Source organism: Rattus rattus, chromosome 4 (assembly GCF_011064425.1).
Source record: "Rattus rattus isolate New Zealand chromosome 4, Rrattus_CSIRO_v1, whole genome shotgun sequence".
Lineage (NCBI taxonomy): Eukaryota > Metazoa > Chordata > Mammalia > Rodentia > Muridae > Rattus > Rattus rattus.
Window position 1 is genome coordinate 116,495,520 of NC_046157.1, and position 12,835 is coordinate 116,508,354.

Consider the following 12,835-nt stretch of genomic DNA (forward strand, 5'->3'; position numbering starts at 1 on the left):
AACCATTGCCAATGTTTATTAATGGCCCAAAGAGGTGCTTGTGACATGTCACCCCCAATTTTCCTGCATGTTCCATGCTTATTAATTTATTTAGTTGAATTTACATTCATTCTAAGCCTGGAAAGTCCCCTTAGGAAAGGGTTATATGGATTTCTCTGAAATGGCCTTTGAGTGTGGATATTGCTGGGCAGAAAACATTTACTCAGACCCACCTTCCAAGCAAGCACTTGTTTCAAGAGTCAGCCTCTTTTCTTAAGACCTTGGAAAACTACCAAAGTGGTTACCTTCTGGAGTTTCTCATCAAGATCAGACCTGAAGTCATGTATCATTTCTTCCAAAGAAATTCCTCTATATCTCTACATGTGCACAAGTACATATTAACACAGTTTCTCCCTGTTCATAGCATTGAGTCAACATTTCAACGCCTTAGACTTTCTTGGCAGATAGAAGCATCTTTATTTTTAGGAGACATAAACAGACACCTTCATTCTACTTAAAAGTGAGGACTGGTCACCATCAACATTAAGATATACTGAGAAATTTGAAACATCCAGCCTGCTGCTCATCTTTGGCAGGGGGATACTGATTGGTTATTCCCAAGTAGTGAGGATTCTATGAATATTCATGAACTAGGAGTTGGGAGAGTCTGTGGTTGTTGAACATGTCATAGGACGCCTGCCTGATATGGACTCTTGAAGCCCCTTCCCACATACCTTTATATCTCAGCACTGCATCTTATGTCCTTTGTCACATCCCTTATTGTATGAGAAATCAGTGAACAGCTCCCCTGTGTTCCGAGGTTATCCTAGAAAACTATAGAATGTGAGACATTATAGGGTCCTCGACTGGGGTAGAGGAGAGTGACAACCTCGCTCTGGAAATTGATATTTGCAGCATAGGGGGCTGTCTTTTGTGACAGTGTCTTTGGGGCCCTCTGTTTATGGAGTCATTATTAACATTTGTCATTATCATAATCGAACTGAATTGTCGAACACCCACCTGGCGTCTAAGAAATCCTTGCAGGGAGATAAATACATCCATACATCTGGTCACAGACCCAGGCTGGATGTGGACACTCAGAACAAAAAAAAAACAAAACAAAACAAAACAAAACAAAACAAAACAAATTAATTTTACATGCACCTATCTTTATCAAAATAATATAGCGCCAATTCTGCAAATAGAAATGTAAGTATTTAAGGGACTCTAAGTATAACATTTCTATGCTGACATTAGCATAGGTGACATTTTTCTTTGGAGAATTTACATACAGTTAAAACATAAGATCCTACTGGGCTTCACAAACACTTCATTGCCTGTGGGTGGTTTTCCTTTTAAAACGCTCTGTGCTGCCTGGTGAAGCCTGGCTGTTCACGGTGGAAACCATAGTGAAATCAGAGCCAAAACCCAGAGAAGACATGTGCTGCCTGTAGGTTATTGTTTAACCTCCCTTGAGTGTGTGAGATTAACTTCTGGATCGCAACTCGGTGACATGATCTCAGAGAGATTTCACATCCATTTAATATACTGGGAACTATGTGGCAAGCCTGGAGCCAGATGGCTTTCTCTACCCAACAGGGATTTAGTTTGAAGAGACTTCACGGAAATTACATGACAAACCCAGGCTGTTAGCATTGGGGGGGGATAGATAGATCTTATTTATTTTAATTTCCTAGCTACATTGAGATATGATTGGCAAATAACAGCTGCATCTTTTGAAGGTAGATATCGTGGTGACATGATGAATTCATTTAGTATGGAATGAGCCCAGAAATCAAGTCACTTGGCTTATCATAAGCCTTATAGGCACTACCATTTTTTTTTTTTGTCTGTGGGCAGAACATTTATAACCCCAAATCCAGGCAGTCAACTACAGGCTCATGTTTTAAAGCTACAATTAGTGACGTTATTTTCCTAATTATCATTTTTAAATACTTAATGTGCATATGCACTTGTGTGCACGTGTGTGAGAGTGAATGTATTCATCCAGGCATGCATGTTTAGAAGCCAGAAGTAGATGTGGTGTGTCTTCCTCTATCACTTTCGGCTTTAGTTTTTGAGACACGCTCTCTCACTGAACCTAGAACTTGCCATTTTGGGTAGACCAGTTGGCTACGCTTTGTCTTTACCTGTCTTTGTTCCTCCAACACTGGGGTTTTGTGACTCCAATCCAGGCTTTCACATGAGTATTGGGGTTTGGACCAGGTATTCCTTAGACTTGTCCAGCAAGTACTTCACCCACTGAAGCATCTCCTCCACCCTTACAGTACTAGTTTGTAGGTAGAGCAGCCTTTGACTTTTGTCATTAAAGGCTTGCCTTTGAAGTTTATGACTGCACAAATGTGTTCTCTTAATGTTGGCAGCTCAGAGAAGCTGCAGTTGGGTTTCCATAGCAAATAGTCCAACTTTACAAGGCAGCATACAGGTATAAGCCCTGCTTCTGAACCACGTTTCCCCCACAATGGCTGTGTTTTTCACATCAAAATGAGCTGAACTTTCTGATTCCATTACCCACATATAGCTCCTTGATTTGATTCTATTGCCATTGTGTCACAGCAATAAAAAGGTAGCAAATACAGTTGCCATGTTGTATATCAGATTGCCATAAGTGCAAGTTTATACCCTTTGACCCACATCCCATTGTCTCCCCCACCCAGATCTTTATAATAACCATTCTGCTTTCAGTAAATCATTCTTGTGCTCATTGCCCTGTGTGGGAGTTCTGCTGTGGCCCCTGTGCAAACTGACATGGGCAAATTGTATAGAACAGCTCAACCCCAAAGCCTCCCCTGGGTATCAAATCATTCATTTACTGCCCCATGCATTGAACCAAATAATTTCAATACTTGTCTGGCTGCATCAGCCCACAACGCTCAGTGGTGTCTAAAGTGAAAGGACTTTCGTATTCAGGCTTTGAGGTATGTGTTGTATGAATATGTATGTGTGTGTGTGTGTTACATTTATGGTATATACTTTGTGTGCATTGTGTTAATACATATGTGCTGTGTATATTTCTTGTGTGTATTGTGAACATCTCTATTGCATGCTGTGTTTTTAAAACATGCATTCTGTGTATATTGCATGTGCTCCAATGAGAGTATTGTGTGTGCTATAGGTATGCCTGCTGTATGTCTTATGAGTGTATGATGTAAGTGCTTTGTGTATGTTATATGCATCTGTTGTGCAAATGATTGTATTGCATGCATTGGAATTGTGTGTGTAGTGTATATCTATGTCTTATGATTGTATTCAATGTGTGAAGTATGGGTCATATGTATTCTACATGTTCAGTATGTAGATGATATATTCAATATATACTTGATGAGTGCGTGTAGTGTATGTTGCACACATAGGATGTGTTCTGTATATTGTGTGTGGAATATTTTTGTGAGTGTGTCTCTTGTGTTGCATGTGTTTTGCATGTACTGTGTGTTGTATGAGGGCCTGGTTAAAGGACATGTTTGACATATTTGACCATTTGCTTGGCAGACACTTGTTAGATGGAGGAAAGGCTATCATTCCTCCATAAAGGACTCAGGGCACACAGTCCCAGATGGCTGGTTAGTTTCTTGAAGACCTACTTGTGTTTGTTTCCCAGCCTTCAGCATCAGACAGAGGGAGGCAGCCCTGGTGTGACCAACATGTTCAGACCTGTCGTATGTAATCACCCATGTCCTTGCTCTCGAGCTTGGGCTTTCTCTTACTTTTCTCTACTTTAACTTCTTCACTCACCATGTAATTCCTCCTCTATCCTGTTGGCTGTGTGTATTTGTCCACACCTTGCAGAAAGTGGGAATTTTATCCTATATATTTCTAGGTTATGCTTCAAACACAAGGGTGCTGCTTGATATGGATCATATGCATAATAAAAATATTTGTTTAAAAATGAGGATAATGAGTTCCAGAATATCTCAAGGGTTTTAGCCAAGTGAAGGTGGTCTCAGAACATCGGTAAGACCTTGCTCAACAGTCCCCCCTTTTGTTGAGCATCTATCTAGTCTTGAAGGGATTGCGAAGTTGGCTTTAGTGGGATGTTTTTATCCTATTTGGTTCACAGTGATCAAAAGGCCATAATTTTCTTCTATAGGATGTATAATCTGGTACAACTGATATCACTAGGAGTTTGGGCATCAAGCTGTCAAATGCTCATAACCATGGCCCTTCCTAAGCCCTGCCTCCAGTCTTGTGATCTCTCTTCAGGTCTCTTCTGGTTTTTCTCAGCACTCCATCTCCATCCTTGACTCAGAAGCTCTGGCAGCAGCATCTCTGTACCCACCGAAGGCAGCTCCCTCAGTGAAATAGCTGCAGCGGCTAGCCTGCTGTAACTGGTCTCACTGGCCTTCTCTGAGGGCTGGAGTCTCTCAGGCTCTTCCTTTGGGGGAAGAGGTGTCAGCTCTGGAGATGGGGACTTATTCTGAGATCTGAGTTCTTGCCTTCTTTTTCTGTTTCACCTTCTGTGAGTCCTTCCTGCCAGACTTGGGAAGGGACCTTCCTGGAGAGCTGTGTGGGAGGCAGCTGTCCTGAGCCACTTCACGGTCTACTAGTCTAGTGTTCCTCCACGACTGTTGAGGTGTAAGGTGGAATTGAGGAGGCTGAACTGTATACTTTGGGGCTGGGTAGATGGGTCAGTGGATAAAGTGCCTGATTTGTAAGCAGGAGGACCTGTGTTCTGCTCCCCTTAAAACTTTGGGTAGTGCATGACAGTAATCCTAGCCTTAATGTAGGGAAAGGAAAGTCTTAAACAGAAGGATCCCCAAACTGATTGATCAATCATCAGCCTAATTGAATTGGTGAGCTTCAGATTCATTGAGAGAGTCTGTCTCAATGCTAAAGATGAAGAACAACCCGGGGAAAGTACAGAATATCCACCGCAGGCCTTAGCATTCCCATGCAGCAAGCAGACCCATGCCTCAAAGCATCTACTTTGTCTTTTAACAAAGACTCACTTATTTTAACAAGTCATTTAAACTTATTTAGGACTTTGCCTTAATGTATAGGATTTTAAAGTTAAAATGCTTCTTAACACAGATGCCTCTTCCCGACTGCACAGGCTATATATATGACTCATGATATTTTTCTTTGGACTTTTGTCCTGTTGTGGACTTAAACCCATTCTGAGTTCCAGAGCTGAACAACACTGTCCTCTTCAGTTTCAAGCACACATGAGGCTGTGCTGTAGAAGCAATACATGCACTTCAAGAAGCAAACTGAGCTCTCTTATAAAGGCTTAGTTTTTCAAAATAAGATATTCCTAGAGTTCCAATGCTTGAAACATAGTTGGGTAAAACAAAGCAAAATTTATATTGAATTTTAATAAAAAGTTAATATTAATAACAAACTTAATTAATTAATGAACTAGCAGGTAAAAGGCCTAAGAGAAATAATTCTGAACAACATCAATATAATAGTCCACAAATAAAAATAGAACATGGCAGTTTAAAACACTGCCTATTAATGATGTCCTAAGAACATATGGAAATCTGTCCCATGTGGGTTCTTGTCGGTTAACAAAAAGCAAAGAATAAGACTTGGAGGACTTTGTAGTGGTTGTGGGATATGAGAAGAGACGGAAGGGAGAGGAAGGAGTTAGAAAGGGGACAAGGAAAGAAAAATGACTCTTCTAGGTGAGATCCTCCAAATAAGAGCCCTCACACCACCACACTGTTCCCCATGCTGGAAAAGCCTCCTTCATGGCTCTCAAAGCTGGGGACAATGAGCTGCTCTCTTCTTAGCTACCACACCTGCATCCAGAACCCAGAGATTGCTCACCATGGGGTTTCTTCTCCCAGCATAAAGTGGATTGACCTAATGCTGCTTTTATTCTAATGCTAATTTTGAGGAGAGCAAAGCCATTTGCCCCAAAGACAAGAAAGTCCTTACATAAGACACTGAAGGACCCTGTCCCCAGTTGATTGTGATCTGTAAACAGAGTTGTCTACAGTCAATAGCTGGGGAGAAGAAAAATAGGTGGGATTGAGTTTTGGTGGACTTAGAGGAGGGAACAGGAAAGAGAAGGAATTATTTTTAGCTAAAATTTGTTCTCCTTGGGAACTGTCGCTGATGACCTTGGTAACTCTGTAACTGTTTCTTGAGTTTCCAAGGGAGGGAAGGGAAGATTTTCTGGCATAGGTCACATCACAGGCAGACTTGAAGATTTGTCACTGTCATCAGCAGGAATGTCCACTGTGGCATATACAAAAAGGGATAAGAAAGGGAATAGAGAAAGACACAAAATACCAGGCCTTCCCAGTCCCACTGCGGCTCTCGCTGTTGAGATGTCAACTGATGTGGTTGGGTTAATTCCTATTATGGCTTTGGAATTAGGGCTACAGCAATTTTAAAAAATCAAGACCTCAAGGGAAGGGTAGTTAGCTGTTCTTCAAAAGCAAAGAAGAAGACATTAGGGAGTCTACAGCATGCCATCTATGGCTCAGGGTCCCAACTATGATAAACGACTTTTTTCTAGAGTTTGAAGGAGCCATTCCCAGTGTATGGTTGTCATAGTATCTTTTTCCAGCCCTCTTGATACAGTGGCTCTCTTGTTAGGCCACATGTAGTCATGCATCAATGTAATTGTTGTAAGAAGCTGCACACACCTCAGGAGGCCTTTTCTAGTATAAGTCTGTCTTAAGTTAGAGTTTTACCGCTGTGAACAGACACCATGACCAAGGTAACTCTTATAAGGACAACATTTAATTGGGCCTGGCTTACAGGTTCAGAGGTTCAGTCCATTCTCATCAAGGTGGGAGGGAGCATGGCAGCATCCAGGCAGGCATGGTGCAGGAGGAGCTGAGAGTTCTACATCTTCCTCTGAAGGCTGCTAGGAGAAGACTGGCTTCCAGGCAGTTAGAATGACTGTCAGTTTAGGTTCTTAAAACCCATGCCACAGTGACACACTACCTCCAATAATGCCACACCTCCTAAGTGCCACTCCCTGGACCAAATATATCCAAACCACCACACAGTCCTAGTGACTTATTGAGAACCTAGACTCCAGCAGAGTTCTCTCTCATTCCTGCCCACTGTGGTGCTCTTACTCAAGCATAAGAAGCACCTGGCTCCATTATTCAAAACTCTGAAGAGCTCTTGGCTAAGGTTGCTCCTACAGACTTCAGAGATCAGGTGAAAAGCCTAGGATTAATGCTTTTGTGTTCCTAAACCCACAGAGTGAGAGGAAACAGAAATGGTGGGAAGACTGTAAGTCATTGTAGAAAAGGGTTGGAAGGGAGAAAAGGAGCATATTAAAACATAACACACACACACATGGATTGAAAAGCACTAAAACCAGGCAAAGACACTTTTAATGGACAAAGTTAAGCAATCCATTCATTCAGTCAACCACTATGTAATATGTTGTCACATTTTATTTAACATAATGCTGATAGAACAATGAATAAAAGGACCCAAGGTCTACCCTCATGGGTCTTACGTTCTGGTGAGTTAGTGTAGGTCAAATTAAGTGGTTACATGTACTAACAAATATTATGGGGATTCAGTAACGTAGGGCTGTGTCTGTGCACACACATGTTCGTAGGCACGTGTAACTTTTAGTGAAAGACATCTTATATTTTGGGACACATGTTTGGCAACAAGCAAGGGGGCTTTCTTCAGCAGTAGTGATTTGGACTCTAACAATGTAAGAGGAACAAGAAAGTCATATTGCAGTTGTTAAGACAGGAAGTGATTCAAGTTTGGCTAAAATGTTTTAACAATTAAAAAAAGACAGAGCCCAAGAGAACCACTTGGACTCGGCAATAGCTAAATGTCTCAGTTTACGTAAAGAAGGTTGTGAAAGCTTTCAGGATAGGCTACCCTTTGCTTTTAAAGCTTTTATTTAACTTGAAGATCATTGAGATTCCAATTACTATTGCCTCTTCACGATGTTGGCCAAGTTCAAGGCCTTTACCCCACAGAGCTGGAGTTAATCACATCTAGCAGATTTGGTTATGCAGAAATGCTCTGCTTTTCAAATGTGGTTTGGGTTGGTGTTGGGGGAATGGGGATTCTATGAGCTGTGGTCACTAGCTTCTGGCCTTCCGGCCAGCAATACTGGCCTTTTTTTTTTTTCTACCAGAAAACTCCCTATTCCAAAAAGACATCACTGAGTTCATACCCAAGAAAGTCCCGGCAATATACTTTATTTGCATAGTATTATTCCATTAACTCCCCCCCAGGCATGCTAAGTATCTTCAATCTCAGTAAGTCTCTAATAAAGGAGGACAGATATGATTGCGTCCATCTTCTAGAGTCAAAAAGCCTGAATCAATACAACTTCTATAAGGTGGTTAAAGACCATCTCTGTCACCTACTGCGCACCAGGCAATGTGAACTCTTTTATGAGTTAACTTTTTCCATCCTCACAGTAACCCAGTGACTTGAGACATGCCATCACTTGAAGATCATTCAGATTTCAATTTCGATCGCTTCTTCATGGTTGTTGACTGAGTTCACAGCCTTGATCGCACAGAGGTAGAGTTATTCATATCTACCAGATTGATATCCTTAGATAATTTTTGTCATGGTGTGAGCATTGTGTATGACTGAGTTATGTGGCAGAGATGGTTATAATGTCACCAAGGTCCTATGATCTCATGGGACTATCTTTGTACACATGGTCCATGGACGATCAAAATGCCATTATGTGTCATAGGACTGCTGCATGACTTTGCCACCTACCATTAAGACACAAAAGACATGAAGTGACTTAACCTTGGCCCCACAGCTAGTCCTGGTAGGAATGGAATGTGAGCTGGGATGCTGCTTTCTATCGTCTATGCTAGTAACCCTCATGGCATGCGTTCCCTGGTTCCAAAAATGAATCCCCCATCTCCCTTACATTTTTTCCCCTGCACAGTGATTAGTACTGGGGCAGTAAAGTGCAGCAATGTGGATGGGAGGCAGCATCAGCTTTGAACAGTCAGCTGAATCCTCACCTGTGAGTCTCTTCGCTGGGCCATTCTTAGATAAGTTCCTGCTCCCATTTGGGACGTCTGTCCATAAAATATGGGCAGTTATTCTACTGCTCTGTTAAAGCATCTCACTTGCGGTCAGACACATGTGCGTGGTTTTTAGACATTTTCTTCCTGCATATATGATTGATTATTGGGTGCGGGCCAGATGGATAATCAAGATAACTGCTATAGTTTGAACATGAAATAATCCACATAGGTTCATGACGGACAGCTGACGGTGCTGTGTTGGGAGGTTGGAACCTTCGGGACTGCAGCCTACCTCTTGGAAGGAAATCACTCAGGGAAGGCCTTAAGGGTGACATCTGCTTCAGTGTCCTGCCTCCCAGTCAGTACCATATTGGATGGCTCCATTTCGAACTTCAGCTACCGTGCTTTCCATGGTAGACTATTTCTTTTGAAACTGGGATCCTACATATCTCATTGATTTCTGAGTACAGGCCAGACCTGCTCCCCACACCACCCCTAATTGCTTCTGTGAGGTGTTTGGTCACAACTGCAAGGAGAGTAAGGCAAAAGCTGTGGTCAAGCAAAACTGCAGATGATGAAGTGACTGTGTGTGTGGTCAAGGAAACTGCAGATGATGTAGTGACTCCGTGTACCTTTTAGGGTATTCGGGATAGAAGTTTTTCTACCTGATGACTTAATACCTCCGTGAGGGTTACACTGAGTCCCCATGGGTGAGGTTTATCAGGATGATGTCCTTAAGATACCGTTTCAAAGCCAAAGTCAGGCAGTTAGTTCCAAGGGAGATTTCTCCCAATATCTTTGTCCTTTGTTCTTTGCCTCAGAAATCCCTCCCCCGAACTACCCAGTGATCTCATTGGGCTGCTTTATGCAAAGAGATTAGCAGAGGGTGCTTTAAAGCTACTGGTAATGTTACAAGGCTTCCCTCTGCATGGTTAATTCTACTTATGTTAACTATATTAGAAACTAAAACTATGCCATTTTAGAAGTAAATTTTGTGGGTCATTAAAATCCCCAATAAACTGACAGTCAATGTCAGTAGCATGATGTCTCTCATAAATTAAATGTTCATTTAAAACAAATAAAAAATAAGAATAGTAGCATTGTTTTACAATACGTACCCTATACTGGAAAATTCTTTTATGCTTGGTTTCACAAAACAGAGTACATTTTCTTCTTCTTTTCGTCGTTGTCTTCTTCTTCTTCTTCTTCTTCTTCTTCTTCTTCTTCTTCTTCTTCTTCTTCTTCTTCTTCTTCTTCTCCTCCTCCTCTTCCTCCTCCTCCTCCTCTTCCTCCTCCTCCTTCTTCTCCTCCTTCCTTCTCCTCCTCCTCCTCCTCCTCCTCTCCTCCCCCCTCCTCCTCCTCTTTCTCCTCCTCCTCCCCCTCTTTTCTTCCTCTTCTTCTTCTTTAATGGTGTGGACCTCAGACAGAGTACATTTTTAAAATTTGCATCTGCATTTGATCTTTGAGGTAATTGCCATGTAGCTTGTGGAAAACTATGGAATGCCCTGAGAGAAAGTATATGTAAAAGCTTGTTTGAGTTGCTATGTAAGCACTTTTGATCTTGAGCTCTTCTGAGAGGCTCTTGAAGAACCTTTTGAGAATCACTAAAATAAAATATCCTTTTCTCTTTACGAAAGTAAAATTTATTTTTAGTTGACACGTGAGAATTGTATATACTTTGGAGTAAGAATGCAATAACTTATCTGTCACCAGAGACCTTTAAAATTCCTTTCAGAAGCAATCACAAACCCTCTTGGTTAGCTCTTTTGAATCGTACAATTAGTTATGGTCAATCATAGTTACCTTCAATAGATTATCACGGCTCGTTCTTCTTACCAGTCTTCTCAGAACCACTAGACATCATTTCTACACCACCCTTCCTGCCCACCATTCCTTACCTATTCTGTTCTCTATTTCTATGAAACCAAGAGTTTGTGTCTAAGAGAGAGCTCATGGTATTTGCCTTTCTGTGCTGGTGGTTTTTCACTTAGCGCAGTTGTCTATTTCCACCCATGATGCTGTAAAGGACAGGACTTCTTTCTAGGGCTCAATAGGACCTTGTTGTGTACATGCATGCACATACACTGTGCATGTTTTCTTTATCTCTTCATCCATCATTGGATGCATGGATTGATTTCTTCAATATGACTGACCATAACTAATGGAAATCGTGTTCCAACATTTATGACTTTTATAATCATCCGAGAATCCCCTCTCAGCTTCTCTCTTCTGTAACCTGCTTCAAAATACCACCTGCTAATGATCTTCTTTCAGAATTCTTGGATTTGCCAGATTAAAAGAGTAGATAGGTGTCTCTTCTCTTCAGACACATCCCTCTTTCCTATTCTTTCTCTCTCTCTCTCTCCTTTTTTCTTATTCTGTTTCTTTATAGCTTTTCTCTCTTTCCCATCTGTGCTGACAAACCTAAGAAGATTTTATTCCCTGGCGGAGCCTCACAACTTGTCTCTCTGCTTCTTGGATACAACGGTAGCTAAAATGTTCCTAAGTGACATTCACAGTTAACTTCCTTTCCCAAAATTCCTGCCCTAGGCCAGCACTGATTAATTCTGCATTATGGTTTTATGTTTTATGAAAATTTCAAGTGCCTTTTTTCTGGTTAAATGGAAAGAAATAAATATTTTGGCATGAGTAAAGAATCCTAGTCAGTTTCACTGGTGAGCTTCAGAAGTTGTTGGTATATTTCTGTTTCCAGGGGTTGAGGAATAGAGCCTAGATAGACTTTCTCACCGGAAACCACCAAGTAACAAGAGAGAACATGCAGGGTTTTAAGACATTAGATATCAGTGGAGATGGCCCATCATCCTACAAGTCACGAAACAAATGGGTGAGCCCTGGACTCTTTCTGTTGTCATAGTAAAGGAGAAGACAAACAGTCATAGCTCAGCAAACTCCTGACTGGATGAGATGGAGCTTAGGAAGGCCACGGTGGTAACCATAAAGAAACAAATGTGGCAATGGACATTTTAGAGACCATCAGGGTTCTGTGTAGGGACTCAAATACTTGCATGAGAAAGCTACCATGTCCAGGAAAGGAATCATGTGAAAACCCTTGATAAGATGTTGCACAAGCTCAGGAATGACCATTGTTGCTTGTCACAAAGTGGATAAAATGTCCAGATCTAAAAGTATCTTTTAGAGGACTCAGAAGTGACAAGCTATTGGGAAACCATGTCTAAGACCAACTGCTGCTTGCTGTGTTCCTACATAATGATTAAAAGCAAGACTCCAAAGAAGCAAACAGTATTCAAAAACTCAAGTGTATCCTGAGCGCAGAAAGATCCAGAAAGTAAACATCTGGAACGTTTGGTGCCCACTTAAGAATTGCCAGATGTACAAAGTTGGAAGGAAAAATCAACAAAAGACTAACAGAAATTTGTGTCAATGTCAGGGTTAGAGTATAAGAGCACTAAAGTTTATTATAACTGTATTGCATGTGCTTCAAGAGATGAGCAGAGAAATCTAAGGATTTGAAGTGTGTTTATATCGACCTATCCCACACAGAAAACTACAGCTCCAAACAGTCCTACCTGGCCATTAAAGAAGACCCAACATCAGTTCTAGTTGGACTCTCCTAGTAAACTGAAGGGGAATCAGCCATTCTCAACTTGTGAAGTCTTCCCAGCTCTCTAAGGCCATTTCCGGTACCTCAGAACTAGACAATACATACAGAAACACAACAGATCACTATTTCTCATGAACACAGACATGAGAGTAACTGAACAGAATACTATCAAATAAGATCCAGCAATCTCTAGAAAGGCAAAAACACAATGACTAATTATCTTCACAAAGCAAGACCGACTCAGCACCGGAAAACTGATGTATGTAGTTCACCATATTGACAGAACTCAAAAATGGATGCCGCAGAAGCAGTT